We start from the raw sequence: 27,009 nt of genomic DNA, 5'->3' as shown, positions 1-27,009 counted from the left end.
TTTTTCTCTTTTTCTCTAGTACAGATGTAGCAGGGTTAGCACTCAAGCTCTTAACTCAAATTTCTTAACTCATCGTGTTATCTTGAGACAAAAGCCATTGAAAAGCAATTGAAGGTGTTTGCTTAACGCATTTTGTTTAGATAACACATCTCATAAATCATGAGTGTTAACTCTACTACATCCCGTATGACAAGAAACGCTTTTAGCGCAAATAACACCAAATGTGAACAATGTCTATTTATCTTGTATTGTACTGAACTGACAATAGATGTTTTTAGAGCAAATAACACCAAATGTGAACGGCGTGTATTTTTCTCGTATTGTACTATAATAGGGCACTAAACGCTTTCACCAAATATAGCTGCAGAAGGGAACAGAGTATATATTTCTCTTTTTCCACAGATATAAGCCACTAAAGGCTTTTCCACATAGCACTTGCACCCCTACAACAAATTGCTGGAATGACAGTGCTGTATAATGGCTATTTGGATCCCCAAATAATCTTTCCCTGCTCTTGTAAATCATATTTTTTCCCCAATGATGTTTTCTTTATCACTCTCCCTATCGCCGGAAACGTCTGTCTCTGCACTTAGATGATGTGAAATGATTCCTCCCTTTCCTTATCGTGCACTTATAAAAATTTTTTTTTTTTTCACAATGAGGTTTTCTTTCACTCTCCCTAGCGCCTGCATAAACGTCTGTCCCTGAACAAAGTAGGATGGTGAATGGAAGAATCTAAAATGGCCACCGTATTTATAGGGCTGTGACATCACCGGGCTGGCTGGCTGCTGATTCGCTGCATGCATAGCATTATGGGTCATCCCGCCTTCCCAGAGTACCTTGCCCCATGTGCTCACACGTGTAGCTGCCATTTTAGCCGCCCTTGTAGCCGTCATGTTAGGAAAAATTGTGATTCGTTACCATGAAGAGCAAGGAAATTCGCATTCATTCAGAATCAAATTTTTCCTGAAATTCGGAACAAATTTGACTTTGTCAGCTTCAATTCGCTCATCTCTAATTATCAGTAACGGAAGCGTTTTTGCTAGACCCTGCCGGATCCAGCAAAAACACTACTGTGAAAGTACCTTTAAAGGGGTTCTCCGGGATTTACATACTGATGTTCTATCTGTAGGATAAGTCACAAATATGAGATCAGTAGGGGTCTGATTCCTTGGATCCCCCTCGATCAGCTGTACAAAGAGGCACTTAGACAGCTTAGCCCCATACAATGGAGGGTGCTGTGCTTTGTAATCTGTGAGGAGTCTGCAGCGCTCACGGGAGCACTGCTACTTCCTCAAACAGCTGATCGGTAAGGTGCGGAGAGTTGGACCCCCGCCAATCTGATATTGATGACCTATCCTGAAGCTCTACTTTCATATGACCAAACAATTGTTAGTGTGATCACTACAGGTACCTGCAGTTTCATTTACATGAGGCCATGTACAGCCAACATATGGGGATGCTGGTGACAGAGGCAAGACTTGACAAGTTATAAGACCCAGCCAGGGGTGGACACAGCAAAGGGTCTTTAGTAGAGTTGAGCGAACACCTGGATGTTCGGGTTCGACGAGTTCGGCCGAACTTTCGAAAAATGTTCGGGTTCGGGATCTGAACTCGACCCGAACTTCATCCCGAACCCGAACCCCATAGAAGTCAATGGGGACCCGAACTTTTGGGCACTAAAAAGGCTGTAAAACACACCCGGAAAGGGCTAGAGGGCTGCAAAAGGCAGCAAAATGTAGTTAAATCCCCTGCAAACAAATGTAGATAGGGAAATGATGAGTTAACATAAAATAAATAAAAATTAAACAATATTAATTGGAGTGAGGTCCCATAGCACAGAATCAGGCTTCAAGTCACCCACCAATGGAGAAGGTCACTTACTATTATTTTGACCACAGCACCCAGACAAAGGAGAGAGGTCCCACAGCAGAGAACCAGGCATCATATCACCCACCACAGGAGTAGGCCACCATTTAGTTACTTTGACCCCTACACCCAGACGGAGGAGAGAGGTTACACAGCAGAGAATCAGGCATTTAGATCACCCACCACAGGAGTAGGCCACCATTGAATCAGACCCCGGCAACCATGTCAGATGGCACAAGCATAAGCTTTATATCAATCAGCACAGGAGAAGGCGACTTTGACAGACTTTGACCCCTACACCCGGACGGAGGAGAGAGGTTTCAAAGCAGAGAATCAGGCATTTAGATCACCCACCACAGGAGTAGGCCCCAATTTAATGGGACCCCGGCAACCATGTCAGATGGCACAACCATCAGCTTCATATCAATCAGCACAGGAGAAGGCGACTTTGAAAGACTTTGACCCCTACACCCAGACGGAGGAGAGAGGTTTCACAGCAGAGAATCAGGCATTTAGATCACCCACCACAGGAGTAGGCCCCCATTGAATCAGACCCTGGCAACCATGTCAGATGGCACAACCATCAGCTTTATATCAATCAGCACAGGAGAAGGCGACTTTGAAAGACTTTGACCCCTACACCCAGATGGAGGAGAGAGGTTTCACAGCAGAGAATCAGGCATCATATCAACCACCACAGGAGAAGCCACCATTTAGTTACTTTGACCCCTGCACCCAGGAAGAGGAGAGAGGCACCACAGCACATATTCTGGCATCATATCAGCCACCACAGGAGAAGCCACCATTGAGTTACTTTGACCCCCGCACCCAGGAAGAGGAGAGAGGCACCACAGCACATATTCTGGCATCATATCAGCCACCACAGGAGAAGCCACCATTGAGTTACTTTGACCCCCGCACCCAGGAAGAGGAGAGAGGCACCACAGCACATATTCTGGCATCATATCAGCCACCACAGGAGAAGCCACCATTGAGTTACTTTGACCCCCGCACCCAGGAAGAGGAGAGAGGCACCACAGCACATATTCTGGCATCATATCAGCCACCACAGGAGAAGCCACCATTTAGTTACTTTGACCCCTTCACCCAAACAGAGGAGAGAGGTTCCACATCAGAGAATCAGGCATCATATCAACCACCACAGGAGTAGGCCACAATTTAGTTTATTTGACCCCTGCACCCAGGAAGAGGAGAGAGGCCCCACAGCACATATTCTGGCATCATATCAGCCACCACAGGAGTAGGCCACAATTTAATGGGACCCCGGCAACCATGTCAGATGGCACAACCATCAGCTTCATATCAATCAGCACAGGAGAAGGCGACTTTGAAAGACTTTGACCCCTACACCCAGACGGAGGAGAGAGGTTTCACAGCAGAGAATCAGGCATTTAGATCACCCACCACAGGAGTAGGCCCCCATTGAATCAGACCCTGGCAACCATGTCAGATGGCACAACCATCAGCTTTATATCAATCAGCACAGGAGAAGCCACCATTGAGTTACTTTGACCCCTGCACCCAGGAAGAGGAGAGAGGCCCCACAGCACATATTCTGGCATCATATCAGCCACCACAGGAGAAGCCACCCTTGAGTTACTTTGACCCCCGCACCCAGGAAGAGGAGAGAGGCACCACAGCACATATTCTGGCATCATATCAGCCACCACAGGAGAAGCCACCATTGAGTTACTTTGACCCCTGCACCCAGGAAGAGGAGAGAGGCACCACAGCACATATTCTGGCATCATATCAGCCACCACAGGAGAAGCCACCATTTAGTTACTTTGACCCCTGCACCCAGGAAGAGGAGAGAGGCACCACAGCACATATTCTGGCATCATATCAGCCACCACAGGAGAAGCCACCATTTAGTTACTTTGACCCCTGCACCCAGGAAGAGGAGAGAGGCCCCACAGCACATATTCTGGCATCATACTAACCACCACAGGAGAAGCCACCATTGAGTTACTTTGACCCCTGCACCCAGGAAGAGGAGAGAGGCCCCACAGCACATATTCTGGCATCATATCAGCCACCACAGGAGAAGCCACCATTGAGTTACTTTGACCCCTGCACCCAGGAAGAGGAGAGAGGCACCACAGCACATATTCTGGCATCATATCAGCCACCACAGGAGAAGCCACCATTTAGTTACTTTGACCCCTGCACCCAGGAAGAGGAGAGAGGCACTACAGCACATATTCTGGCATCATATCAGCCACCACAGGAGAAGCCACCATTTAGTTACTTTGACCCCTGCACCCAGGAAGAGGAGAGAGGCACCACAGCACATATTCTGGCATCATATCATCCACCACAGGAGAAGCCACGATTGAGTTACTTTGACCCCTGCACCCAGGAAGAGGAGAGAGGCCCCACAGCACATATTCTGGCATCATATCAGCCACCACAGGAGAAGCCACGATTGAGTTACTTTGACCCCTGCACACAGGAAGAGGAGAGAGGCCCCACAGCACTTATTCTGGCATCATATCAGCCACCACAGGAGTAGGCCACAATTTAATGGGACCCCGGCAACCATGTCAGATGGCACAACCATCAGCTTCATATCAATCAGCACAGGAGAAGGCGACTTTGAAAGACTTTGACCCCTACACCCAGACGGAGGAGAGAGGTTTCACAGCAGAGAATCAGGCATTTAGATCACCCACCACAGGAGTAGGCCCCCATTGAATCAGACCCTGGCAACCATGTCAGATGGCACAACCATCAGCTTTATATCAATCAGCACAGGAGAAGCCACCATTGAGTTACTTTGACCCCTGCACCCAGGAAGAGGAGAGAGGCACCACAGCACATATTCTGGCATCATATCAGCCACCACAGGAGAAGCCACCATTTAGTTACTTTGACCCCTGCACCCAGGAAGAGGAGAGAGGCACCACAGCACATATTCTGGCATCATATCAGCCACCACAGGAGAAGCCACCATTTAGTTACTTTGACCCCTGCACCCAGGAAGAGGAGAGAGGCACCACAGCACATATTCTGGCATCATATCAGCCACCACAGGAGAAGCCACGATTGAGTTACTTTGACCCCTGCACCCAGGAAGAGGAGAGAGGCCCCACAGCACATATTCTGGCATCATATCAGCCACCACAGGAGAAGCCACGATTGAGTTACTTTGACCCCTGCACACAGGAAGAGGAGAGAGGCCCCACAGCACATATTCTGGCATCATATCAGCCACCACAGGAGAAGCCACCATTTAGTTACTTTGACCCCTTCACCCAAACAGAGGAGAGAGGTTCCACATCAGAGAATCAGGCATCATATCAACCACCACAGGAGTAGGCCACAATTTAGTTTATTTGACCCCTGCACCCAGGAAGAGGAGAGAGGCCCCACAGCACATATTCTGGCATCATATCACACACCACAGGAGAAGGCCTCTTTCAGTGATTTAGGCCTTTGGACCCAGACAGAGGAGAGAGGTCAGAGATTAGCTTCATATCCCCCAGCACAGCAGAAGACCGCTTTATTTGACTTAGGCCTCAGCACCCAGACAGAAGACAGAGGTAGCATGGCAGAGGTTATGGCTTCATGTCACCCGTTAGTTTAACCGGCCACTTTCATCTGGTTAGGCCCCGGCGCCCAGACAGAGAAGAGTTTCATTCAACTGTGGGTTTCATAAAATTTGTATCAAATAAAGAAGTGGCCCGTAGCACAACAAGACATGTTTTAGGCAGTTAATAAGGACTACTCTGCACAAGGGAGGGACAGGTCCTGTGGGATCCATGCCTGGTTCATCTTTATGAAGGTCAGCTTGTCCACGTTGGCTGTGGACAGGCGGCTGCGCTTGTCAGTAATGACGCCCCCTGCCGTGCTGAATATGCGTTCAGATAAAACGCTGGCCGCCGGGCAGGAAAGCACCTCCAAGGCATAACATGCTAACTCTGGCCACGTGGACAATTTCGAAACCCAGTAGTTGAATGGGGCCGAACCATCCGTCAGGATGTGGAGGGGTGTGCAGACATACTGTTCAACCATGTTAGTGAAATGCTGCCTCCTGCTAACACGTTCCGTATCAGGTGTCGGTGCAGATAGCTGTGGCGTGGAGACAAAACTTTTCCACATTTCTGCCATGCTAACCCTGCCCTCAGATGAGCTGGCCGTGACACAGCTGCGTTGGCGACCTCTTGCCACTCCTCTGCCTTCACCTTCCACCTGTTCCCCTGTGACATGTGGGAATGCTCTCAAGAGCGCCTCTATCAGCGTGCGCTTGTACTCGCGCATCTTACGGTCGCGCTCCAGTTCAGGAATTAAAGTGGGCACATTGTCTTTATATCGGGGATCCAGCAGGGTGGCCACCCAGTAGTCTGCACACGTTAAAACGTGGGCAACTCTGCTGTCGTTGCGCAGGCATTGGAGCATATATTAGCTCATGTGGGCCAGGCTACCCATGGGTAAGGACAAGCTGTCCTCTGTGGGAGGCGTATCGTCATCGTCCACCGTATCCCCCCAGCCACGCACCAGTGATGGGCCTGGGCTGCCACCCCGCTGTGAACTTGCGTCATCCTCGTCCCCCTCCACCTCCTCCTCCTCATCCTCCTCGTCCTCCAGTACAGTGCCTTGGCTGGCGACTTGTGAACCTGTCCTCTGCTGCTTAAACAAACCTCCCTCTGAGCCACTTCGAACAGACTGGCCCGAAAGTGTTAGAAACGAGCCCTCATCCTCCTCCACCTGGGCCACCTCCTCTAACATCATTGCCCTAAGTGTTTTCTCAAGGAGACATAGAAGTGGTATTGTAACGCTGATAACAGTGTCATCGCCACTGGCCATGTTGGTGGAGTACTCGAAACAGCGCAGCAGGGCACACAGGTCTCGCATGGAGGCCCAATCATTGGTGGTGAAGTGGTGCTGTTCGGCAGTACGACTGACGCGAGCGTGCTGCAGCTGAAACTCCACTATGGCCTGCTGCTGCTCGCACAGTCTCTCCAGCATGTGCAAGGTGGAGTTCCACCGGGTGGGCACGTCGCATATGAGGCGGTGAGCGGGAAGGCCGAAGTTCCGCTGTAGCGCAGACAGGCGAGCAGCGGCAGGATGTGAACGGCGGAAGCGCGCACAGACGGCCCGCACTTTATGCAGCAGCTCTGACATGTTGGGGTAGTGGTGAATGAACCTCTGCACCACCAAGTTCAGCACATGCGCCAGGCAAGGGATGTGCGTCAAACCGGCTAGTCCCAGAGCTGCCACGAGATTTCGCCCATTATCGCATACCACCAGGCCTGGCTTGAGGCCCACCGGCAGAAACCACTCGTCGGTCTGTTGTTCAATACCCCGCCACAACTCCTGTGCGGTGTGGGGCCTGTCCCCCAAACATATGAGTTTCAGAATGGCCTGCTGACGTTTACCCCGGGCTGTGCTGAAGTTGGTGGTGAAGGTGTGTGGCTGACCGGATGAGCTGGTGGAAGCAGTGGAGGAGGAAGCCGAGTAGGAGGAGGAGGCTACAGGAGGCAGAGAATGATGCCCTGCGATCCTAGGGGGCGGAAGGACGTGCGCCAAGGAACTGTCCGCCGGGGGCCCAGCCGCCACTACATTCATCCAGTGTGCAGTTAGTGAGATATAGCGTCCCTGGCCGTGCTTACTGGTCCACGTATCTGTGGTTAGGTGGACCTTGCCACAAATGGCGTTGCGCAGTGCACACTTGATTTTATCGGACACTTGCATGTGCAGGGAAGGCACGGCTGTCTTGGAGAAGTAGTGGCGGCTGGGAACCACATACTGCGGGACAGCCATGGCCATCAGCTTTTTGAAGCTGTCTGTGTCCACCAGCCGGAATGACAGCATTTCAAAGGCCAGCAGTTTAGAAATGCTGGCGTTCAGGCCAAGGGCTCGAGGGTGACTCGGGGGGAATTTGCGCTTCCTCTCTAAGGTTTGAGATATTGAGAGCTGAACGCTGCTGTGTGATATAGTGGAGACGCTAGTTGACGGTGGCGGTGGTGGTGGTGTCGGTGGCACATCCTCTGTTTGCTGCTCGGCAGGTGGCAACATTCCTCTCGAGGCGGAAGCCGAGGCAGCAGCGGTAGAGGGAGCAGGGGGAGCCTCAGCGAGTGCCTGGTTTTTAAGGTGTGTACCCCACTGCAGTTCATGCTTTGCATGTAGATGCCTGGTCATGCAGGTTGTGCTGAGGTTCAGAACGTTAATGCCTCGCCTAAGGCTCTGATGGCAGAGCGTGCAAGTCACTCGGGTCTTGTCGGTAGGACATTGTTTAAAGAAGTGCCATGCCAGGGAACTCTTTGAAGCTGCCTTTGTGGGGCTGGGTCCCTGTTGGCGATGTCCAGTAGCAGGCGAACTCTGGGGGCGGCGGCTCGTCTGCTTTGGCCCCCTGCTCCCTCTTTGGCTTCGCTGTTGTCTCGGTCTCACCACTACCTCTTCCTCTGAACTGTGAAAGTCATCGCCACGACCTTCAGTCCATGTGGGGTCTAAGACCTCATCGTCCTCTGCATCGTCTTCCACCCAGTCTCCCTCCCTGACCTCCTCCTGTTCAGTCTGCACACTGCAAAAAGACGCGGCAGTGGGCACCTGTGTTTCGTCATCATCAGAGAGTCGGTGACTCTGCTGTGGTGGTATTCCCATGTCCTCTTCATCTGGAGACATAAGTGGTTGTGCGTCAGTGCATGGTATGTCTTCCTCCACTGGGGAAGGGCTAGGTGGACGCCCCTGGGAAACCCTGGAAGCAGAGTCTTCAAACAGAAGAAGAGACTGCTGCATAACTTGTGGCTCAGACCGTTTCCCTGATATGCTTGGGGGTGATGTGAAAGACTGATGGGCTTGGTTTTCAGGTGCCACCTGTGCGCTTTCCGCAGAAGACTGGGTGGAAGACCATGTGGTGAACGTGCTGGAAGCACTGTCGGCCACCCAATCGATTAATGCCTGTACCTGCTCAGGCCTTACCATCCTAAGAGCGGCATTGTGCCCCACGAGATATTGCGGTACATTCTGCCGGCTAGTTGAGGGAGTTCGTTCCCTACTGTGTGCGCCTGGGGCCGAACGGCCACGTCCTCTACCAGCAACAGAGGCTCCACGGACACCACCACGACCGCGTCCTCGTCCCTTAATAGTATTTTTCTTCATTGTTGCGATTCAACTCGCACCACAATGAAATATATTATTTTTTATAAGCAAAATCCCCTCACTGGAATACTTTCAGTCTTTTGACTGTATGGATTACAGATGGAATAACTGTTATATGTGAGTACCGCTTTCTTTGACAGATTCTAGTATGGGTACATATATGTTTTCCCAACCCCAGCACATTAGTTTGCTAATTCCAGATGTATGAAACGCAGGCCTAACTGTATCTAGTATATTGAAACCAACAGATAAACTAACTTGGCCTTTTTTAAATAAAAAAAATTCCCTCACTGGAATACTTTCAGTCTTTTGACTGTATGGATTACAGATGGAATGACTGTTATATGTGAGTACCGCTTTCTTTGACAGATTCTAGTATGGGTACATATATGTTTTCCCAACCCCAGCACATTAGTTTGCTAATTCCAGATGTATGAAACGCAGGCCTAACTGTATCTAGTATATTGAACGCCAGATAAACTAACTTGGCCTTTTTTAAATAAAAAAAATTCCCTCACTGGAATACTTTCAGTCTTTTGACTGTATGGATTACAGATGGAATGACTGTTATATGTGAGTACCGCTTTCTTTCACAGATTCTAGTATGGGTACATATATGTTTTCCCAACCCCAGCAAATTAGTTTGCTAATTCCAGATGTATGAAACGCAGGCCTAACTGTATCTAGTATATTGAACGCCAGATAAACTACTTGGCCTTTTTTAAATAAAAAAAATTCCCTCACTGGAATACTTTCAGTCTTTTGACTGTATGGATTACAGATGGAATGACTGTTATATGTGAGTACCGCTTTCTTTGACAGATTCTAGTATGGGTACATATATGTTTTCCCAACCCCAGCAAATTAGTTTGCTAATTCCAGATGTATGAAACGCAGGCCTAACTGTATCTAGTATATTGAACGCCAGATAAACTAACTTGGCCTTTTTTAAATAAAAAAAAATTCCCTCACTGGAATACTTTCAGTCTTTTGACTGTATGGATTACAGATGGAATGACTGTTATATGTGAGTACCGCTTTCTTTGACAGATTCTAGTATGGGTACATATATGTTTTCCCAACCCCAGCACATTAGTTTGCTAATTCCAGATGTATGAAACGCAGGCCTAACTGTATCTAGTGTATTGAACGCCAGATAAACTAACTTGGCCTTTTTTAAATAAAAAAAAAATTCCCTCACTGGAATACTTTCAGTCTTTTGACTGTATGGATTACAGATGGAATGACTGTTATATGTGAGTACCGCTTTCTTTGACAGATTCTAGTATGGGTACATATATGTTTTCCCAACCCCAGCACATTAGTTTGCTAATTCCATATGTATGAAATGCAGGCCTAACTGTATCTAGTATATTGAACGCCAGATAAACTAACTTGGCCTTTTTTAAATAAAAAAAATTCCCTCACTGGAATACTTTCAGTCTTTTGACTGTATGGATTACAGATGGAATGACTGTTATATGTGAGTACCGCTTTCTTTGACAGATTCTAGTATGGGTACATATATGTTTTCCCAACCCCAGCAAATTAGTTTGCTAATTCCAGATGTATGAAACGCAGGCCTAACTGTATCTAGTATATTGAACGCCAGATAAACTAACTTGGCCTTTTTTAAATAAAAAAAATTCCCTCACTGGAATACTTTCAGTCTTTTGACTGTATGGATTACAGATGGAATGACTGTTATATGTGAGTACCGCTTTCTTTGACAGATTCTAGTATGGGTACATATATGTTTTCCCAACCCCAGCAAATTAGTTTGCTAATTCCAGATGTATGAAACGCAGGCCTAACTGTATCTAGTATATTGAACGCCAGATAAACTAACTTGGCCTTTTTTAAATAAAAAAAATTCCCTCACTGGAATACTTTCAGTCTTTTGACTGTATGGATTACAGATGAAATGACTGTTATATGTGAGTACCGCTTTCTTTGACAGATTCTAGTATGGGTACATATATGTTTTCCCAACCCCAGCACATTAGTTTGCTAATTCCAGATGTATGAAACGCAGGCCTAACTGTATCTAGTATATTGAACGCCAGATAAACTAACTTGGCCTTTTTTAAATAAAAAAAATTCCCTCACTGGAATACTTTCAGTCTTTTGACTGTATGGATTACAGATGGAATGACTGTTATATGTGAGTACCGCTTTCTTTGACAGATTCTAGTATGGGTACATATATGTTTTCCCAACCCCAGCACATTAGTTTGCTAATTCCAGATGTATGAAACGCAGGCCTAACTGTATCTAGTATATTGAACGCCAGATAAACTAACTTGGCCTTTTTTAAATAAAAAAAAAATTCCCTCACTGGAATACTTTATGGCTTTTCACTGTATGGATTACAGGTGGACTGGTATTAGTAGGGGTGACACAAGCACACCCAAGTCCCTGATGTAAGATTTCTATGGCACAGACCACTATTACAAGTGATTAATGGACGTTGGGAGAGATTGTGCTGCAGCACTAGTCCCAAGATGGCCGCCGCCTATCAGCCCAGTAACATGTGCCACAAAATGGTCTGCACAACCTTTAAAAAAAATAGCCTTGGACTGTGCTGCTAAATCGCTATTGGTCTGAATCCCAGGTGTAGATGTCTGACTTGTTTGGAGCTTTGGAATGCACACTGTGGCAGCTTCTGCTGCAGCACTACAAGTCGCAAAATGGCGGCCGGCGGTCAGCCCGGGTACATGTGGATGGAAAAATCACTCTGGCCACTCTAAAAATAGCCAATCCCTATCAAAAAAGCAGCTCAGCTGCAGTTGTTCAGATGAATCACAGGTGGAGGAGAGAAATTTGCTTCCAGTTATTCAATTATCCCTGCCTATTCTCGCCCTAGCATCAGCTGCGTCTAACCCTGTTCTATTCACATCGGGAGTGAGCACGTCCCGACGTGCGCACAAGCTTATAAGAGGCTGAGTCACATGCTGCACTTGGCCAATCACAGCCTTGCCAATAGTAGGCATGGCTGCGATGGCATCTTAGGGCAAGTAGTATGATGCATGTTGATTGGCTGCTTTGCAGCCTTTCAAAATGCGCCAAAATACATGCCGAACGACGAACCCGAACCCGAACTTTTACGAAAAAGTTCGGGTTCGGGTCCGTGTCACGAACACCCCAAAATTCGGTACGGACCCGAACTATGCTCGAACTGTTCGCTCAACACTAGTCTTTAGGCAAGAACAAAATAGTTGTATATCTCAGAATATGCAGTAGAACCTTCTTTAGGTCTCTCCATCCAGCCCAGCAGTAATTGTGGTTCAGTCTGTTACCTTCAAGTCAATTCACAATAGAAATCTTCTTTTTGGGTCAAAGTGGGCCTCCAACCTACTTGGTCATAGGTCCCTTTAACCACACAGAAACACACCAGTATTATAAATGGCACTTGATAGATGTCAGCTTTGTTACAGATTTTCCATTATAGGAGTTTCAGGAAGATATTAGATTGCAAATGCAGTACACCATAGCAAAAGTCTCAAGGTGGCCATAGACATTACATTCATGTTGGCTGATCCCACCGATTTCAGTGGACAAGAGGATCTCCAAACTCTCTGGTAATGGCAGATGTTGGGAGAAATAAAGTTGAAGCAAGTTGGATTTCAACAGCCTGATCCTTTTGTACCGTTCACTGCTTGGTCAGTAGTGATGAGCGGCAGGGGCTATATTCAAATTTGCGATATTTCACAAATATTTTGTAGAATATTCGTCATACATTTGCGAATTTCGAGAATTTGAGATTATTCTATTGAATGCGAAAAATCGGCAATATAAAAATCGCGTAATGCAAATTCGTAAAGTCGTGGGTCACTTTGGCTACATTTCTCAAGCTGCTAGAAGTTTCATGAGTTTCTCCTGAGAGTGAAGAAAATAGTTGGCACGGCAGAGCATTCCAATAGCTTTACATGCAGATAGGGTCAAGTGCTCCAATATATTCGCGATTGCGCTAATCAGCAGTGATTGGAATATTTTTTCGCACTACGTGCAACTTCTCATTTTAGCAGGTCTGACTACAGATTACTGATTGGTGCACTAAGTATTGTTGTGAACTTGACATTGCTTCCTTCTCATTGGCCCACAAGCAAGAAGCAGAGAGGAATAATGTGATCAGATGGGAAAAAATAGCGAATATTCGATATAACGAATATATAGCACTATATTTTAAATATTCGCAAATCCTCGAAGTGGCAATATTCGCAATAAAATTTGTGCTCAACACTATTGGTTAGGCCGATCTTTTATAGGTATTGCAGGATCTAGAGAAATACTGTAGCTGTCGGACAAAAAATCCTTCATCTATATAGCCAACTTAAAGCTAGCCTTAGATAAATTATTCAGAAATCACCTTTGCATAGACAATACTTGTGGCATGAAAAGACAAGTTCATGCAAATAGACAAAGGCAAGGAGATGTGATCATCAGAGAAGAAGCTCGATGAACGCACACACTTATGGCTTTGTACTTCATTTGTAGATCCCTGCTTCAATTAAAATTAGAAAGTTGTACAATATACAGGGATGGAAAAGCTTCTCCAGGCTAAATCTGCTAGTTATGCTAAATATCTAATCTTATTATATTTGAAGATACTATCAGAGATTTACTGAAGTGTCTTATATCTAATCTCTATTCTGAAACTTGTTCTGCTTAATTAAAAACTTATTAAAACTTCTGACGCCTTCTACGATCTGATTAGATATCGGAAGCCATTTTTTCCTACCTTTCTCTCTTTGTTCACGCAGCAAGGATCAAGAACTCACTGCAAGGAATCCTATTAACAGGCTCAGTCGACTTCAGAAGACTTGTGTCACTGGGAGACACCAAGAAGCAGTGTAAGAGGTCGTATGGGGTCAAGCTCTACTTCACAGGATGAGATTGAATGAAGTGGTGTAAGGCAGAATATGAATAACTGAGATTTACATGTATTTTATGCCATGGATCTCATATACATAAAAGGTTATTTGGTCATACAAAGTGATACTTTTTCTTGATATAATCATTGATGCATTTTACTTGCAATTCCACAACTAACCTCATGGTTTGCTGTCACGAAGAAACATGTTTATGAACAGCTAACCTAAGTCTCTCACCCATTTAAGACAGTACTCTCATTTGCATCCCTTTCTTCAAAGAATTTCAAAGGAGCAGTTATGGCCTATAAACCTCCTCACATCGATTAAGGTGCTCTCCGTAAGGAAAGAAAGTTCTCCCCAATCCTGACCCCAGCCTCTCTCCTAATTAAGCCAGTACACTCTGCTCTGCACTGATGATGGGCAATCACCCCTAAATAGCTGTCTGCAGATGAGGTGCTGGATTGTTTATTATCCAAGTCATGTCTCGAGGCCTATTTAAAGGGTTAAACATTGACTTATAGGATAGCTGCCTTACATCTGGTGGCATTAGAGGCAGAGCTTGTTAAGAGCTCATTTGCATCCTTTTCTGCCCAGAATTCCAGAGGAGCGTTGTCTGGCCTACAGAATTCCTCACATTAATTAAGGCGCTCTTCGTAAGGAGATATAGTATCCCCCAAATCCTGACTTAGGCCTCTCACCTAGTTAAGTCAGCACTCTCTGCTCTGCACTGATAAAGGGCAATCACCCCGAAACCGCTGTCTGCAGATGAGATGCTGGATTGTTCATTATCCAAGTCATGTCTCAAGGCCTATTTAAGAGTTGAGCATTGACTGAAAGATAGCTGCCTTACATCTGGTGGATACAAAGGCAGAGCTTGTTAAGATCATTGGCATCCCTTCTTCCCAGAATTCCAGAGGAGCATGAATGGCCTATAAGACTCCTCACCTTGATTAAGACGCTCACCGTAGGGCGAGATAGTAACCCCTAAAAATGGTAGAAAGTTTCTTTTTTGCTATAATTTCAATGTCTCTTCAGTAAATGACAAAATACACTGCTGTACATGTAAGGTTTCATTTAGGTTTCTTTTTCAATATATACCATATTTTTTGCCCTAAAAGACACACCAAACAGTGTCAAGGACTGAGAAGCAGTGAATACTGTGCTCCTTGTGCTGGCCCTACTCACAGTTCCCTTGTCTTCTGCTGGCACCGTGCTATGATCTGCTCATAGGCTGAGGATGTAGGTATACTCTGTAACCTCAAGCTGTGTGGGTCACAGCACAGGGCAGCGGGAAGAGCGTTGAATCTCAGGAGCTGGGCACAGTGAGTTAATTATTTTTTTTGGTTTTTGGTCTGATCTGATGTCTGATTAACCATGGGTGCCCGATTAACATTGATGGTCTAATCTGAGGTCTGGTTAACGTTGGGGGCCTTATTTGAGGTCTGATTAATATTGGGGCGTCTGAGCTGAGGTCCGATTAATATTGAGGGTCTGATCTGAGGTCTGATGAAACCTATCTCTTTTCATTTTTGGCTCCCCTAAAACATAGGTGTGTTTTATAAGGCAAACAATACAGTATATAAAAAGTTTAAAAATTATATATATATATATCAAGAATAGATAACAAGGCAGCACGCTGGTCTTCAGTGAAAAAGGTATAAATATAATAAAGTGCACCTGTGTTAATAAAGTGCATGTGTGTGTATATATTTAAAATTCATGAAGCGCTCACCCATAATGCCAGCCATGTGAGCGGTATGCGGCGTTCCATGAGGCTCAGTGCGCGTGCGCTGTCAGTCAGTAGCATGAGAACATCAGCCATTCTCGCGCATGCGTCAAGAGAGTGGTCCAGTGTCTCTGCCGATAGTAGTAATGGGACTCGCTACCCTTTGGCTGCTCACTGTGCATGTTGGGGCGGATTGTGGTATATTGAAAATGGTAATTACCATTTTATTAATATTAATAATGCACCAAGAAGGAGTTATTGGAGTGGAATGAAACTTTCTGTGTGTGAATGTAATGATGATAAATGGAACTGATTAGAATATTAAAGTGAAATGAGAAGTTCATTGATGAAAACTGTACAATTAAAAGGAGACTCTATGACCCTGCTGGGCCACCTCTAGTCTGAATACAAGATGAGATACGCCCTCTAGCCTGGATACAAGATAAGATACAGCCTCTAGCCTGGATACAAGATGAGATACAACCTCTAGCCTGGATACAAGATGAGATACAGTCTCTAGCCTGGATACAAGATAAGATACAGCCTCTAGCCTGGATACAAGATGAGATACAGCCTCTAGCCTGGATACAAGATGATATACAACCTCTAACCTGGATACAAGATGAGATACATCCTCTAGCCTGGATACAAGATGAGATACTGCCTCTAGCCTGGATACAAGATGAGATACAACCTCTAACCTGGATACAAGATGAGATACAACCTCTAACCTGGATACAAGATGAGATACAGCCTCTAGCCTGGATACAAGATGAGATACAACCTCTAGCCTGGATACAAGATGAGATACATCCTCTAGCCTGGATACAAGATGAGATACTGCGTCTAGCCTGGATACAAGATGAGATACAACCTCTAACCTGGATACAAGATGATATACAACCTCTAGTCTGGATACAAGTTGAGATACAGCCTCTAGCCTGGATACAAGATGAGATACGGCCTCTAGCCTGGATACAAGATGAGATACAGCCTCTAACCTGGATACAAGGTGAGATACGGCCTCTAGCCTGGATACAAGATGAGATACAACCTCTAGCCTGGATACAAGATGAGATACAGCCTCTAGCCTGGATACAAGATGAGATACGGCCTCTAGCCTGGATACAAAATGAGATACAACCTCTAGCCTGGATACAAGATGAGATACAGCCTCTAACCTGGATACAAGGTGAGATATGGCCGCTAGCCTGGATAAAAGATGAGATACAACCTCTAGCCTGGATACAAGATGAGATACAGCCTCTAGCCTGGATACAAGATGAGATACGGCCTCTAGCCTGGATACAAGATGAGTAACAGCCTCTAGCCTGGATACAAGATGAGCTACGGTTAGACATGGGGCACATTTACCCACAGATATTGCAGTTCCTGTAGACTCTTCACACTTGTAGGTTGCTGAAGCTGGCAACCCAGCTGGAACCATAAATGCTTGTTTGGAGATAAATCTGCCGTTTGAAGACATTCCTGAGAAATCCTTACTGTGTGTGGGTTGTCATTCTGTTGTGTAGTGCTAGAGATTAAAACAAAAAACAAACAAACAAGAGAAAACATGATTTTGAGATATTCTGTCAAGAGATGTCGATGTTATACATGTCTATTTTAAACCACCCAGTGGTTGTGATGTGCATTGCAGCCTGTCATAGGTTTTGCTATGTGGTATTGAATGAAAAATCTGAACATTTTTGTATGCACGTAAGAGACCTGATCCAGGAGTTATATACATACACCACATTAAAGAATAGCGGGATGCAGAAATGATTAATAATTCACTCTGTTTTTATTTACATGGTCAAACAAGACATACATAATGTATAGATTTTATAATTGCCTTTGGACGAGGATCTATGCAGGATGATGACATGATCACAGCAGTGTGCAGGTGGAAGGGGAATCACAACCCTCAGAAATTACAGCCCAGAGGTAAAAATCAGAGAAATGTGAATGTACATCCACATCCGTTTCCCTTTCGTTGCAGATGACACAATTAGGTTCCACGTATTATTTTGCTTAGGTCAGCTATTTGTGTCATATCAAACATTTGCTGGATGATCAGATTACCAGGAATTCTGGACACATATACATTTGTATTCATGCTCACAGGTAAAACTGCTGTAGTATAGGAAAAGGTGGGAGAATGAGCCTCGGGTGAATAAGACATGGACTAAATCAAAATTAGACATTTACATTCCGGTATATACTGTATACTTCTGGAATGGAAATGTTTAAAATGCATCACTGTCAGAAGGATGAGTGGTTATATGAGTGCATGCAACATGCTAAGTAACAAAAACTTTATATTAAAGAGGCATTTGGGGTTAGAATTACATTTTTTTAAGGCTTCTTTAACACTCGCATTACGCTTGTCTGGCAGGGGAACTGCCTGCCAGATCCGTACTAACATTTGCACACGAGTGCTGCTGGAAGTCCGCCCTGGCCCCATTCACTATAATGGAGACGGGACAGAGATCCGGACGCAGCACGGCAAACATGCCGAGATGCAGCCGAACGAAAAAAAACGCAGCATACTTCAGTATTTGTCCGACCGCCTCTCGGCATGTTTACTGTGCTGCAGCCGGATCTCCGTCCCATTCCTATTATAGTGAATGAAATTGGGGCGGACTTCCGGCAGCACACGTGTGCTGAGTACGGATCCCTTCGGGCTGCTCCCCTGCTGGACAAGCCTAACGCTAGTGTGAAAGAAGCCTAAAATATCCTTTTAGCTGATAGAAGGGGTTCCTCTGTTATTGATCCTCATCCATTAGCCTGGCTGGAGAACAGCTGCAAATAGTTTATCTCACTCTTGAGGACCTGGCATATGGATGCCTTCCATGGGCAGACTATAAATATGTAATGAATGATTCATTATTGCTGGGGAGGAGCTGCAGGAAAATTTAAAACTTTTTCCCAGAATCCCATGGATGATGGATAGCTTGATTGCTTTTTGAGTCCTAGAATTAAGGCACCCTGTGATTGTTGGGGTTCCTCTACAGGGGTTCCCAACTTCAGGATCTTTTTTCTTTTGGCCAGATAGGAAAGCAATTTCTTTCACTCTAGAAGACCTGTCCTGTCCAGCAATGCAAAGAACAACCCATTGCTTTACATGAAAATGGTGGTTAAGTGTAAGAGGACAGTGGTGAGAAAGAATTGTGGGATGACTGTCTCTGACCACTCATGATGAAGATAAAACTTTGTGGCACTGGACATTCAGTACTAGTGGGCTATATAAGCCACACTTGTGTTCTGGTCTGCCTTAAGGATGTAGGTAGCATTCCGTTTTTTACATCATCTACCTGACTTTAATGACTACCAGTACCCTCCCCCTACTTTCCCTCATTCGCACCACCTTTATTGCTTGATTATATGTAACGCGGATAGGTCTAGGGGTTTCCTCAGGGTGTTTTTCTTCTGATTATGTAATCATTATCATAATGCTCATGATATTTTGAGATATGTTAATTTATTCATTAGTGTTTATCTTTTGCTTTATTTATTATTGTTTATCTTTTGCTTTATTTATTTATTATTGTTTATCTTTTGCTTTATTTATTTTTTGTCGTCTTCGTTATTACTGGATCTTTAGCAATTATGCGTATCCTATGATATTTGTCGGATTCTCCTTTTTGGCTATGTTACAACTTTTTTTATATGGAAAAAGTGTATGAGACTATGGAGGAGATTTATCATCTCCCGTGCACCAGAAAATTGGCTTTAAAAAGTCTCAAGTGACAGAATAGGCAATATCACAATACACTTCAACCACAACACCTATAAATAATGCACCAACTATTTGTACTTAAATTAAACTTTATTAATAGTCCAAAACAGGAAAACAAAATACAAATTTAAAACAGTATAAAAAAAAAAGGGGATTCAACATCCAGGATAATATATCATGATCTCAATAACGTGCAAAGGCAACATACCATAAAAAAGATAGAATCACTATAAAAATAGACATGTATAAGGCACAAAAACCACCAAATCTGTGACCTGTTCCTGCCAAAGTCAATACCCAGTACATCCCATTGTTGTAAAAGTAAATATACGGTAGACCGCAATAAAAGAGGCAATGCATTTTACTGTTGGCTTCTTCATCGTTATGTATTTTCCTGGATGTTGAATTCCCTGTTTTATACTTTTTATATTTTTCTTTTCTGGACTATTAATAAAGTTTAATTTTTATTTTGGCAAAAAAAACAACAACGCTAATTAGTTTGTAGTTCTAATTTTTATTCAATATGCTCTGTTGCCCTACTCCTGATTACAGTGGAACCCTTGCTGAGCCCGCGTGATCAGCAGTATGCCCGTTCTGATGTAGCGACTGCCTGCTGCTCAGGATGATTCTTGCCCTGCATCATCAACCAGTTAAAGGGTGTTTTGCATAAATCATAGATACATATGTGAAGATTACATTAGTAAAATGGATCATCTTTAAAGGATTTTTCCATAATATTATATTGAAGATTAATGCTTAGGCTACCTGTGCAGGGCATTGGACCCCTATCGATCTGCTGAACATAGGTGGCCATGCCTGGTTACTGCACTTCAGAAAACTGCAGAAACCAGGCGTGGCCACTACATAGTGTACGGAACTTTGCCCTGCAATCACCTGATTGGTGGGGGGTGTAAGGAGTAATACTCTTCTTGATATTGGTGACTAGAAATGAGTTGCACATGCACAGTTACCACTTCGGTAGCCGCAGCAAAGTCTCTGCCAATACTTGGAGCAGCAGAGCAGGTGTGAGATTTTTAGGGCTGTGTGAGATGTCCAATACTGTCAATCAAGTGGCAGGGGAAAGCCTCTTGAATAGCAGGGACCAACCCTGGCTGCTCAAGTACTCTGATGAATGGATTGATTTGCTTGTCTCTATTGGTAACCTATCCTAATCAATATTATAGGGGTTTTTAGATATTTAGATTTTAGTGGTTTTCAGAACTGATGACCTCTTTGGATAAGTCATTAGTGTCTGATCGGTGAGGATCCAACTGCCAATCAGCTGTGTGGGAAGGCACCAGTGATTGGTCCCATGGCCTAGGCGCAGTTCAGCCCCATTACAGTGAATGGGGCTAAACTGCCATACCAAGGATGACCTCTAGTGAGATGAGAAAAGGCTGCAGTGCTACTGTTAGGGTTAGTGCCTTCTCAAACTTTAGATCTGCGGGAGTCCCGGGAGTAGGACCTCCACCAATCAGATACTGATGACTAATTCAGAGGATAGATTATCAGTTAAAATACCCCAGAAAACCTATTTAATGTCCTGCAAAACCCTTTAAAACCACCAGAGACTTCCAGAATCAAAAGCTCCGAGATTTCTGTTGCTTCAAATAAAGTAAATGTATAATAACATTGATGTGAGCAGCTCTTTCGTTAGAATATTTTCTCGAATGTCCAGCAGATCTTTGGACGTTAAAAATGGGGTTGAACCTCTCTACAACCCTTTAATTCTGGATAGTCGTGGTGATCCGAGATCCCAGACTTGACCAGTGTGATCTTATCAAATGTAGAAGTACCAAAGGTGTATAAGACCTCTACATACCCCTATTGTTGGAAATGGCATGATCACTGGTGCACTTAGAATGGGAGAAGCCATCCTATGAATTGAAGAAAAAAATGATACAGTAAGTTTGCTAAAACCCTTTGCACATGTCAGTTTTGTCTCTACAGTACCCACCGCAGCACCTTTCTGCAGTTCTCTATTATATGGAGCTGTCACAGTGCTCGAGTACTAGTTATACCGTTATGTATGTGTAGAAGTCAATATAAAATATAATGATAATTTGATGATGGCAATTAAAACGTGATTATTGTCACTAGGTTCCTTGAGACCATTCGGTTATTACTCTTGTTTAAGCATGATTTACTCAAGATGAGCACTTTGTAACTTGAGTACTTGTATTATATGTACAGAATAAATGTAAGATACCATAGTACTCAAAGAGCCCAGGACCTTAAAGGGTCTCCACTGGTCTACTACCATAAGTCGGTTAATGAGATACTCCAGCTTCAACAAATGTAATCATTTGAAGAGTTAGACAATTTTCTAACATTTTCTATATCAATTCCTCATGCCGTTTAGGCGCACTCCATAAGATATAGTATCTCCCAAATCCTGACCTAGGCCTCTCACTCAGTTAAGCTACTACTCTGTGCTCTGCAGCTGAGATGCTGGCTTATTTATTATCCAAGTCATGTCTCAAGACCTGTTTAAAAGGTCGAAACATTGACTTATAGGATAGCTGCTTTACATTTGGTGGCATTAGAGGCAGAGCTTGTTGAGAGCTCATTTGCATACCCAATATAATTTGCTGACAGTTTTCAATATCTCTGTTTTGCTGTCATTCATTAGGGACATTGTTGCCCTACTAAAGGAAGGGGAGCAGTGACATGTTAAAACTTAACTTTTAATATGTATAAATTCTCCCTAGAGAGTAAAAAACCTCTTACAAACAAGAAAGAACACTTATGTGTAGGACCTAAATTGGTGTGATACCAATTTTTGGCAATACACCAGGCTAGGCACATACCACCCTAGGCCCGAGTGCACAATTTGCCTAGGCACAAAGAGGACCTGGGCATTAAGTCCCAATATTCCAGTCCCAAGGTAGGGGTACTGGAACTCTGGGGACACAAAAAAAAACACGGAATGGTCTTACCAGTTTTGTTGAGACCTCACTTGTTCACAACATATGGAGTGTTGGTGAAGGAGGTGGTCACATAAGGAGAACTTGTCAATACCGGATGTCCAGTCAGTAATCGAGGCATCCGAAACTTCGGTCAGACTTAGTAGTACGTGGACCTCAAAGAGAGAGAAACTTACCCTAGTAAGGCCCTACTTGACCTATTCAGCCCTGGTGACCTAACATGGGGTCCTTACCCTGATAAGTAGTCCCTATGAAGCCCTAAACAGGGTGACCATAGACGGGACTAATAGTATTGTCAGGGTAAAGGAAAATAATACTAAAATAAGTTCATCAGCAAAACATCTCATAAGGCTGCTAAATATACCCATAAAACCCCATGAATCGTCAGGGGACACGGGGCTTGGTAGTACACAGCTTTTGCTTACAGCTGCTGCTTATCCACCTGCTATACACAAAAGAGAAGAAGGGGCACTTGTATCAACGCCCACAGTGCAGAGCAAGGTAGAGGAATGTTCAAATAAGGCATGTGGCATAATACACAATACTCCTGGGACGGCGTATAGCAGATGTCCAGGGTCGTGGGCACTGAAGTTCACCGTGTCGCCATCACACGTGCAGGCCTGACATTGTTGCCTTCCAGTGAATAATACTCTGTCCTCGTCGTGTGATGATCACATGGGGGTGCAACTCATTACAGGCCACAACTGTAACGAGCTGTGCACTTGATTGTCCAACCCATGATAAAGACAAATATCCATAAATGATGAGGGTTCCTTATGAATGACGGCAAGCAGAGATTCTAATATTGATAAAAAAAAATTATGGAAATTATATTTACAATTTTAGAAAATGTTGTTATACAAAGAATAATCTTCATTATTTACCCCTCTCCAGGAAAGAAGCGAGACCAACAGAAGGAATTCATTTGATCCAGTTTCTTCTCTGTTTCCTCTGCTGTGAATATGAAGATAAGGGACAGTTTTCTTCGAGGCTACAATTTTTTTTTTTATTGTCCCCATAAATCTTTTACATTTACATTTATGATACCAAGACTTGCCCCAAAATATTACAATGCATACATATTACACCTTCAGGAGCTTTTATATCATCCCATTCTAAAGCTGCAGAGAGCCGCACAGCAAATGAGAGAAGCATGGAGGACAGGAGCGGAGGCAGTAGCTATGATGGTGGTGTTTGTACCCACAGTGGCGGTCCTCACTCTGGCGCTTCTGGGGCCATTCAGTGAAGGGAAGGTGCACCGTGGATTTTTGGGGGCTCCTGTCTGGTGGAAGCCTTTATGTTTGTTGATAGGTGGAGGGGAGCAAGGCATGAGAGCAGGTGCAGTGCCAGTGAATTGTGAAGACAATGACCAGGCCCATTTGGTTAAAGTCTCTCTTTACTGAGGTTATATATGAGGTTACACAGTCCATGAGATACCGGACTGGCATCCTGCTTAGTGGTTGCTATAACGCCGTGCGCTTTGTGCCGCCGCCGCAGTACAGTAATCTACACGTGTAGATCATACGGTGTCATAGCAACCAATGACGCCGTGCACTAAGCAGGATGCCAGTCCGGTATCTCACGGACTGTGTTCCATGGACGTGTGAATGAAGCCTAATAGAGGTTGTAGTACAAATACAATAAGTAGGCACAGTTCTGAGGTATCTTACAGGTAGCAGCAACGTTGTTAGTAATTCTCCCAGAATCTCTCTCTAGATACACTTTGCAGTCTTCCCAAATAACCATATGCCTTCAATTCTGTTCTCATTTGCACTTTCTGCTATACCCAGGCAGCGGGGTGCAAATCCTAGATTGGATGGCCATTCCATCTCCGAAGTGTGGTGGGCGCTGAGACTAAGGGACCTAGACCCACCGCTGAAAAACAACCCCATAGTATTATCTCTCCTCTACTAAACCTTACAGCTGGCACAATGTAACCAGGCAGGTAACGTTCTCTTGGCATTCACCAAACCCAGACAAGATGGAAAAATGTAATCCATCACTCCACAGTCCAATGGTGATATGCTTTACACCACTCCATCTGATGCTTGGCATTGTGCTTGGTGATGTAATGCTGCCCGGTCATGGAAACCCATGACATGAAGCTCTCAGCACATCATGGTTTTTCTACTGATGTAAATGGCAGAGGAGGTTTGGACTAATACCAATACTAATAATTTTACTCACAGCTGATGGTGGAACATCTAGGAGGAAGGCAATCACAAAAACTGACTTGTGGTAGTGGTGACATCCTATTACAGGACCAGGCTGGAATTCAGTGAGCTCTATAGAATGAGCCATTCTTCCACAAATTGCTTGGCTAGGGGCTGGATTTTACACACCTGTGGCAAAGGGACTGAATAAAACACTTGAATTTCGTAGGCTATCTATCTATCTATCTATCTATCTATCTATCTATCTATCTATCTACTATAAAAGTGTAATTGTCTTCTAAAATTAAAAGGATAGCAACTTGGTTCTTAAGGATATATAAAAGATTTATGACCCATAAAAAAAGCATGTCATGTCAGTCCATATACAGATGTGTTCTACCTCACCTTAGCTTCTTTTTTAAAGGACTCCATATATTTAGTGCAACCTGCGCTAAATAGGTTGCAATTGTTTGGCCGCTGCAGACAGCGACATTTTCTGCGCTACATCTCCTGTCTAACGTGTGCGCAGCCTAAAAATATCTGTGACATCCAGTGTACTTTTTCCGTAGACAGTGTCCTCTGCGGACAGTTACATTACCTTCGACACATCTCCTATATAATGTTTGCTTATCCGAAATATCAGTGACCTTCAGTCTAATTTTTTTCGGCGCTGGTGACAGCGACATTATCTGCGCTACATCTCCTGTGTAACGTGTGCGCAGATTAAAAATATCAGTGACATCCAGTGTACTTTTTCTGTAGACGGTGTACGCTGTGGACTGTTACATTACCTGCGCTATATCTCCTGTATAACATTTGCCCATCATAAATGGCATGACATTAATTCAGTGTAATATTTTATTAGCCGCTGGTGACAGCGACATTACTTGCGCTACATCTCCTGTATAACGTTTGTGCAACCTAAATATCAGTGACATTCATTCAGTGTCATTTTTTATTAGGCGGTGGTGACAGCGACATTACTTGCGCTATACCTCCTGTATAACGTGTGCGCATCCTAAAAATATCTGTGGCATTCTGTGTAATTTATTTGAGCATACACTTACAAAACCTGCGCTACTGTATGTGTGACATATTTGCAAGCATATATACCATTTAATATGCGCAAGGCGAGCAGTAACGGCCGGGGAAGTGGCTGCGCTGCTGATGGTGCACGCAGAGGCCGTGGCCCTGGGCGCGGTGAAACTGTCGATACCTAGCTTCATGTCCTAGTTTGCAGGGCGGCGCAGGACACCCCTCTCGAACTCAGACCAGTGCAACCAGGTGGTCAGTTGGACTGCAGCAGATAATGCTTCCAGTCGGTTAAGCACCACCCTGTATTCCACAAAGTCCAGTCTCAGTAGCCAAGAGTCTGGTCAACAGAATCCTCACCCTGATACTCCTTCCTCCCACCATGGAGAGTCTTGGCAAACAAGTGATCCCACACTCGGATATTCCGAAGAGCTGTTTTTATCGCCATTCCTTAATTTGGGCCTCTCGCCAAGCCCACTTGAAAAGGGACATGAGGAGATCTTGTGCCCTGATTCCCAAACGCTGGAGCATCCACAGTCCGAAGAAGATGACGGTGGGGAACGGCAATTAGTGTTTCACGAGGTGGATGATGATGATGAGACACAGTTGCCAATAAGTCAACCGTAATTAGTGTCTCAAGAGGTTCATGATGAGGATGAGACACAGTTGTCAATAACTGAGGTTGTTGATAGGTCAACAAGTCAAGAGGATGACCAGAGTGAGGAAGTGGAAGAGGAGGTGCTGGACGATGAAATAACTGACCCAACCTGGGAAGGTGGCAAGCCGAGCAAGGACAGCAGTACAGAGGGGGAGGGATCCGCAGCACCGCAACAGGCTAGAAGAGGCAGTGGGGTAGCAGAAGGGAGAAGGCGGGCCACATCAAACAGGCCCTTAAATGTTCCCCGGAGCACCCCCTTGCGGCAATCTCCCTTGCCAAGGGGTAGGTGTTCCACAGTCTGGCGCCTTTTTGAGGAAAGTGCGGACGATTGTCATTTGCAACCTGTGCTATACCAAAATGAGCAAGGGCGTGAACACTAGCAACCTCACCACCACCAGCATGATCCTCCACATGGCAGCAAAGCACCCTAATAGGTGGGCCGAATGCCTGGGTCCACAACCAGTGTCTGCGGGTCACACCACTGCCTCCTCTTCTCCTGTGTTACGTGCTGGCCAATCCCTTGTCCAAGACGCAGGCCCGTATGTCTCCTCCCATGCACATGGACTTTCGCAAGCAGATCCTCTTCTGTGTCCCAGCGCAGCGTACAGATGTCTATAGCCCAAGACTTTGAACGAAAGCACAAATACCCAGGCACCTACCCACAGACAATAGCAATAAATGGGCACCTCTCCAAATTTCTGGCCCTGGAAATGTTACCATTTAGGCTACTTTCACACCTGCGTTCGGGTGTCCGCTTGTGAGCTCCGTTTGAAGGGGCTCACAAGCGGCCCCGAACGCATCCGTCCAGCCCTAATGCATTCTGAGTGGATGCGGATCCGCTCAGAATGCATCAGTCTGGCAGCGTTCAGCCTCCGCTCCGCTCAGCAAGCGGACACCTGAACGCTG

The sequence above is a fragment of the Bufo bufo genome, chromosome 10 (assembly GCF_905171765.1).
Source record: "Bufo bufo chromosome 10, aBufBuf1.1, whole genome shotgun sequence".
NCBI classification, from domain to species: Eukaryota; Metazoa; Chordata; class Amphibia; order Anura; family Bufonidae; genus Bufo; species Bufo bufo.
The sequence above is the reverse complement of the archived record's forward strand: the minus strand, read 5'-3'. Positions refer to the sequence as shown.